The following is an 8,093-nucleotide window of genomic DNA, read 5'->3' on the forward strand; positions in this document are numbered from 1 at the left end:
ATTCATCGCCAATTGAACTATTTTTCAAATGTGGTCCTACATATTCAACGGTAGATTTGAAAAAAGAAAAAGAAAATAGAAGAAGAGATGGAGTACGTCAATTTGAATAAATAAAAAGTCATTTGCTAGCATATACCTTTTTAAGAACACAAATATAACTTCATAGCTAGAGTAATACTAAAATGAAGACTTATGTCCTTTCAAAATTGATGTGGCTTTTAAAATCACCATTAAATGTGTGATAAATTACTATTAAATTTTGATAAATAGTAATTTTAAAAGCCATAATAATTTTGGGAGGGCTCGATCAAGAAAGTCATAGGTTCTCTTTATAGCATTACTCTCATAGCTTTTGGGATAATCACCTAGCAAGGCCCAAAAGCCCGACCACGAACCCCATCATTTCCAAGGTGGTTTTGAGGCCAAAACTTTCAAATCTCCTTTATCCAATTTTCACACTAAGGGCATTGGCCGGAGGGTATTGTTGGGACTGACTGCCCCACTAGGCTTAGCAACCTGAATATAGGGCCCAAGCTTAAAGCCCATTTAAGATAAAAGACCCACTAAAACAGCCCACTACATGGCAATAATCAGATGGCTCTTAGCCCGTCACGCGGCAAACATCCGGGAAGCATATTCAGCCAGCCTTCCATTTTATAAAGGGACTATCTCTCTCTCTCTCTCTCCATTTTATTTATTTCTTTTAGACAAAGTGCTAACTTAACCATAGAGTGTCCCAAGTCCCTTAACCAACCGACAGACTCCGGTAACTCCTTTCTCAGTTTTTTTGGAGCTCCATCAAAAGTTCAGCCGTCCCAAAATTGTTCTTACTAAAGCTAATTAAGCAACGTTTCTACTTTGAGAGGGTACGGTGTACGTTAAAGCTTGAAGGAGTCATCTGGTCATTTTAGGATATATATATATATATATATATATCAGAAATTCAGTTTATCAAAACTAATAAAATTATTTTAAGAAATTAAGGACAGAAATATCGAGAAATAAAAGTAAATGGTATGCCAAGAAGATTGTTGTTGTTGTTGTTTGGGATACCCTGATAAAAAAGAAGAAGAAGATCGTTGTTATTTCAATAGGGCGCCATGCCTAACCAGCTGACGTACATAGATATCGATTTCCCATGATTATACAAATTAACTAAACCATATATAGGAATATCATGAGTACTATTATACAAATATAACTTTGATCTTCTTGTAGCTGCTTTTGTCACGCAGCTTTGAACTAGTTTGGTTAGTGCTTTGATGCTGATTTGCCTCCTTTTCCCTGTACATAAAAGCAATGAGCATGGATGATTATATATATGTGTTACAGAACGTACCTTTCATGCGTGCATGCATGTTATAACAAGCTGTACGTTAAGAATGGCATGGGAAATGAATGTGTGTATGTGGAGATTTAATATATATATATATAGATATATATTATATGTATACCTTTTTCTTAGGTTCCTGAGGCTTTGGTGCGGCCTTCTTTGCACCCGACTTGGATGCCGGAGCTTTGGTGGCATTGTCACCAGCCTTGGGCGCAGGATCCTGCTTTTTGGCCTGCCCAAACAGCTGTGTGCCTACTGGTTTTTCACCCTTCACTGATGCCATTGTTGTAATTAAAGAGAGTATACTCTTAACACAATTAAACGAGATATAAAATGAAAGTTTATATATGTAACTTAATCGCTCGCCTCGACTGCTGTCTCCTCCCAAAACGTACTGCTTTTATAGCAGATTTCCACGACTGTTGTAGAGGAATTCGAATCACAAAGTGACAGCAAAAGATGATGACAAGAGGATGGTGGGATTTGAAGAGAATGGAATAACTCACTCGGATCGACAGCACTTGAAGGCTTTAGCATCAGATGCTTTAATTAATTTGTTTTGTAATTCTTTTTATTATTATTATTATTATTTTTTCCTGACATTATTAGCAGTAACCAATTGATTAGCATATCTTGACGTATATATCTAGCACGATTTGATGCTTTTATGCATGGTTGGGTCTTGGGTGATGTTCTGCATGCATAACCTTATCACGCTAGCTGTTTCCTTTTGCAAGTGTATATGCTGAAGAACAAGGGCTAATGTGTACGCGCGTGGAGTACTATCACAAAGGGCACATATATGCGATGCAATGGAAGCTTCCAAGATTGATCAATTTCAGAATTAATGCCTCTTTTATGAATAGTTAGAACTTCGTTCGATTTCCCAAATCCTACTGGCAAAAGAGCAATCCTAGATACTTTATTCCCTTTCTTTTTTATTATTATATTTTTTAGTAGGCCAGCAAAGGATAATATTAACTAAAACAGAGGGGGAAAATGTTAAATTGTCCCTTGCTTTAGGATCGTGATCGACAAATAGCTCTATATATTGAGGTTTAAAAATTGCCTAAACACCTGGCCTCCGGAGAATAAGCGAAAAAACAAATAAGTCGTTGTCGTTAACAAGGGTGACAAAATCCGTTAATGTGTCATAATAGCACCAATCATATTGTGACATGTGTCGCTTACAATAAATTTTTTTTAAAAGAAAAATATTAAAAACGTACCCTAAATATTAATGATAATAATACAAACAGAGGGGTGGCCCTCTGATTGGCCAAATTGATAGACTGCATGGGTGATGATTAAGGTCCATCACGGTATCCCACTGGCCGCCTGAAACAAGTTGAAAGGCGAAACCTAGAAGTTGAACAAACAACAAAATGTAGACGAAAAACTAGTTATGGTATCCGAATGCTGTATGATTCTTCCATTTCTTTTTTATTTTTGTGTGAAAAATGGAACCAATCACCAGGGGTTTCTTTTGATGAAAAATGCAGAAACTGTGACAGGTTTGTGACAAATGGACTACTAATTAAACTGACACTTATTGTCCATGAACAAGGGAGGGGTTAGAGAAAACTACATAATGAAAAGACTCAGAAAATTATACTCCTGGCCTCTTTGCTTACTCTCCTTTAACTTCTATCAGATCTAGTTTGGGGAAAGTTTTATACTGAGGAGCAAACAATGAAGGGAAAACTAAATAAGTACGAAGAAATAACTGAGCTAGACAAAGAGAAATGGAGAGAGATGGATATGATAAAGCATGTGAGAACTAACTATTGAAAGGCAGGCCAGAGTGGTGGTGGTTCTGCCACCACAATTTGGCCAAATGGAGTGGCTCGACCAATGTCTTTTGTTTTTTTTTTTTTTTAAAAAAAATTATATTTATTATTTATTTTTTAAATTTTTTTATTCTAAATGACACGTGTTTAAGGACAGAGCAAAAAACTATTATTGGCAGGGTCAAAAATTTTGTTGCTAGAGGCCAATAAGCTAAATTTTGTTTTTGATCTTAAATTTTTTTTATTCTTAAGAATTGGAGGGGGGGGGGGGGGGGAGGGCATGGCCTATTACCGGCCACCCCCCTCCTTTGTCCCTGCACGTGCATGTCACAATATAATTACATACTACTGATGTGGCATATATTTTATAACGGATTAATTATGTCAACTTTTGTAACGATAAGAACATGTATATATGTTGTTTGTCACTAGCACTTCATTTGGGAAAAGGTTGCCAATAATATAATTTCTCTGTTGATCAAGTGGCGGATATCTTTACTAAAGGTCTCTTTCTCCTTAATTTGCGCGTTTCAATTTCCTTAAGGACAAATTCATGATGTGTCTCCCCCCTCAAGCTGTGATATATAGTGCAAATTAAGGATGATGAATCTATGATCATTGTCAAGTCATTCCACCATACACGCACGCTTGTGATAGTGCAGAGGATAAGGAACAGAACTTCACCAACAACAGACTTGAAGATAGGCTCATAAAATAAAATAAAAACAGACTTGAAGATAGATAGACTTGAAGATAGACACGTCTCTATAACGTAGTTGATGTTAAAGAATTTTCAAAATCAATATGTATATAGTTATTTTAAAATAAGACATTCTCCATTTCAAATGAAATAGAAAGGAGCCGGTTTCTTATTTTAAGAGGGGTAGAACCGAATGCATGACAAAATAAGATAAAAAAAGGCTCAAAATTGGCATTCCATTTATTTTGTGGTTTGAGAATGTTTTTAATGGAAAATATTAAAGATCATTGAATGAAAAGAGTTCCACATGAAAAAAATAAAAAAAATAAAAAAATAACAAAGAAAAGAAGAGAGAGAGAGAGAGAGAGACACACACACACAGAGAAAATCAAACTTCAACCCACTCATGGCATTTGCTTTAAAGTAATGCTTGGGTATATGCATTTGTATGTATACTCTAGTATAGTGTGAAGTACTGGACACGTGTGACAGTGGGTTGTAGAGCACTAGTGGCGCCTTGATGGCACACTTAGCATGAAGCATCAGAGTGAATAGATCAAATCGTTAATTTTTAGAAATAATTTAATCTGATGGTCAAGATTAAATGTCTATTAAGATCTAATGACTATTAGAATATGAACTGTTAAAATAGCAATTAATTTCGAAATTAGATATATGTTGGCACCTACCTATTGTTTTAACATTTTAAGTAGTCTATTGCATACTAGTTTTGAGACACAAATAAGTTCTCTCTTTTTTCTTGTTAATCTCAAGCACCTTATGTACTTTAAATTTTGAGTCTCTCTCTCTCTCTCTCTCTCTCTCTCTCTCTCTCTCTCTCTCTCTCTCTCTCTCTCTCTCTCTCTCTCTCTCTCTCTCTCTCTCTCTCTCTCTCTCTCTCTCTCTCTCTCTCTCTCTCTTGTTAGAATAGAAAATCTAAGGATATTTTGGTTTAGTTTCGCTTGTGTAAAACATAGTTAATTAAACAATAGAGAATTTCTGGTGGAGTGAAATAATTTTTTAAAGAAAGCGATTTTGTAACGCACCTTTAGAGCAATACTCTCATAGCTATTGGGATAATCACCTAGCCTAAGGCCCAAAAGCCTGACCACGAACCCCATCATTTCACTACAAGAAATTTGCCCATTAGGGGTGACACTATCAACGTCGACTATTAACACTATTAGCATGCCAATTTCTTATTTTAAGAGGGGTAGAACCGAATGCATAACAAAATAGGATAAAAGGAGGCTTAAAATTGGCATTCCATTTTTTTTTTTTGTGGTTTGAGAATGTAATATTAAAGATCATTGAATGAAAAGAGTTCCACATGAAAAAAGAAAAAAAGAAAAAAAAAAGAAAAAAGAGAGAGAGAGAGAGAGAGAGAGAGAGAGAGAGAGAATCAAACTACAACCCACTCATGGCATTTGCTTTAAAGTAATGCTTGAGTATATATATTTGTATGTATACTCTAGTATAGTGTGAAGCACTGGCACTACAAAAATTTAAGTAATTTGTGACCAATGTTTAGTGGCCTTTCAGGCACCCTGAAAGGCCACTAAACATTAGTGACATATGGTTAGTGGCCTTTTTAGAAGGCCACAAATGAGTCAGTTTGGTTAGTTTATATGATGTATAAGTTCAAACTATGAGTATATTACGTACAATGTAAAACGCACAAAGTTAGTTTGGTTAGTTTATATGATGTATAAGTTCAACATTTAATAATTAAACATGATGATAATTCGTACATATTCACGGTACCAATCGCAGAACTGTTCATGATGTTGAGCTTCTAATTGATCATCCGTAGTTCGCCCCCTATTATGTGATTGCCTAAGCGTATCCATGTGCATCCTACAATTGGAAATTAGTCGCATTATTATTCACCCTAAGGCTATAACATAATTAAACATACATATTGATGTAACACAACTTACGCTCGGAGCTGAAGGAACTCGTCAGAGTTCTTCGTAATATATCGATGAATCTGTGTCAATGTGATACGGTCGAGGATGACTCGTGTTCCCGCCCCCTTTGAACCATCAGGATTTCTTTGGATTTTGTTGTGAAATGTTGGTACGTTATCTAGATACCTCGAGCAAAACGTCATCAACTCGGTCGCTATATAGCCTTCCGCAATGCAGCCCTCAGGAGCTGCTTTATTTCGTACACTAGATTTAAACCCCCCAAGGCTCCTACATAGGAACACCATTCAAGTAGTGCTAGTTAGCAATTGTATTCTAATATCGTAAAAATTAAAATAATTATTAAGCATGCACAAATATTACCTCTCTGCTGGATACATCCACCTATACTGTACAGGTCCCCCAAGTCGACATTCACGGACAAGATGCACGACCACGTGAACCATGCTAGTAAAAAAACCGGAGGGGAATATTTGTTCCAGCTTGCACAAAGTGACATAGACGTCGCCCTCTAGTCGGTCCATATCCTCTTGTGTTAAGTTTGTAGAGCATATCCCCCTGAAGAATGCAGACATCTCAACAAGAGGTCTAACTACGTTATTTGGCAGTGATCCACGCAATGCAATAGGGAGAAGTTGTTGCATCAATATATGGCTGTCATGACTCTTTAAGCCCGATATTGTACATTCTTTAAGTTTTACACAACGAGAAACATTAGAAGCATATCCGTCGGGCACCCTCACATTTCGAATCACTTTCAAAAAATGAGTTTTATCATCTCTGGACATCGTGTGGCATGCTGCGGGCATATAGGTTCTACCATTATCGGCTGTGAATGGATGGAGTTTATGTTTCAAACCCATTTCCATCAAGTCTGTGCGGGCTACGAGGTCATCCTTTGTCTTACCTGGGATGTCAAGAATTGTGCCAAGTATATTATCCATCACATTTTTCTCTATGTGCATAACATCAAGGTTGTGTCGCAATAAATTATCTTTCCAGTACGGCAACCTAAAAAAATACTTTTCTTCTTTCAAATTACATTTTCAGTCGATGTTTCTCCCTTCTTCCGCTTATTCCATTTTTTCTTTTTATCCTTGTTTGTCATGCCCGCGCTCTCATCCCCAGATACCATACCCTCTAATTGTCCCAGAATTTCTTCTCCACTTTGCACATGGGGGGCACATTCTAATTCTTGGGTTCCGTCAAATGTTTTTTTGTTTCACCTCCAAGGATGATCCATGGGCAAGTATCGTCTATGTCCCATATAACAATGTTTTTTACCGTGTTTTAACCGTTTAGACCGTATTGAATGCATACAGCAAGGACATGCATACTCACCCTTGTTAGGCCATCCGGACAAATCTGCGTACGCCGAGAAGTCATTTATTATCCACATTAACTGCGCTCGCATCACAAAATTATTTTTCTTTGAGACATCAAATGTGCGTACCCCTACATTCCATAGTTCTTGTAACTCCTCAATCAATGGCTGAAGGTAGACATCTATATCCATTCCAGGTGAACTTGGCCCCGGGATAATCAGAGATAATATGAATGATATTTGTTTCATGCACATCCAAGGAGGCAAGTTGTATGGAACAAGCAGTACTGGCCAAGTGCTATGGGAAGTGCTCATGTTCCCAAATGGATTAAATTCATCTGAGGTTAGACCAAGTCTGATGTTCCTACTGTCGGCCGAAAATTCTGGATGTAAGAGATCGAATGATTTCCATGCTTCACCGTCAGCCGGATGCCTCAGCACGCCATCTTTAGTGCGGCCTTCTACATGCCATCTCATGTGGGGCGCTGTATGTTCCGACATAAAAAGCCGCTGTAGCCGGGGGATGAGTGGAAACCACCGCAATACTTTCACCGGACGTTTCTTTCTCGACGATATGGGTTGACCATCCTCGTCCAAATGAATTTCATCCTTCCACTTAGATTCTCCACAAACGATGCATGATTCTAATTCTTGATTGTTCTTCCAGAATAACATACAATCATTACGACATGCAGGCAGCAACTGGATGATGAACTCAAGGAAATTTGAGAAAATCTTGTTGCTAAGTCCACCAATACATCTCAAGTTGTACAAATGTACAGTAACACTTAGCTTGCTATGTTTAGTACCCCCATAAAGTGGTTTCTCCGACTTTTTAAGCATGTCGTAATACTTCTGAGCATTTCCTTCAGCTGATTCTCCATTCCACCCAATTTCTTCACCTCCCTAAGCCACGACCTCAGGCTCACAATTTTCTTCTCTAACTTCGTGTATGCCGAATGCATCATGCAACATTGAGTGCATGTCGCCACCCTATTCTATGCTTCCACTAGCCACA

At 37.5% G+C, this 8,093-nt stretch overlaps 1 long non-coding RNA gene across 1 annotated transcript; it reads right to left on the reverse strand.

Annotated features, from left to right (window-relative positions):
• Positions 1-1,065: 1,065 nt before the first annotated feature.
• On the reverse strand, positions 1,066-1,760 carry LOC133858486 (uncharacterized). Its single transcript, XR_009898520.1, has 2 exons — positions 1,455-1,760; positions 1,066-1,284 (listed from the first exon to the last, which is right to left on the reverse strand). It is a non-coding gene; the product is annotated as an uncharacterized LOC133858486 (long non-coding RNA).
• Positions 1,761-8,093: the final 6,333 nt, after the last annotated feature.

This window comes from Alnus glutinosa, chromosome 1, assembly GCF_958979055.1.
Source record: "Alnus glutinosa chromosome 1, dhAlnGlut1.1, whole genome shotgun sequence".
Taxonomy (NCBI): domain Eukaryota; kingdom Viridiplantae; phylum Streptophyta; class Magnoliopsida; order Fagales; family Betulaceae; genus Alnus; species Alnus glutinosa.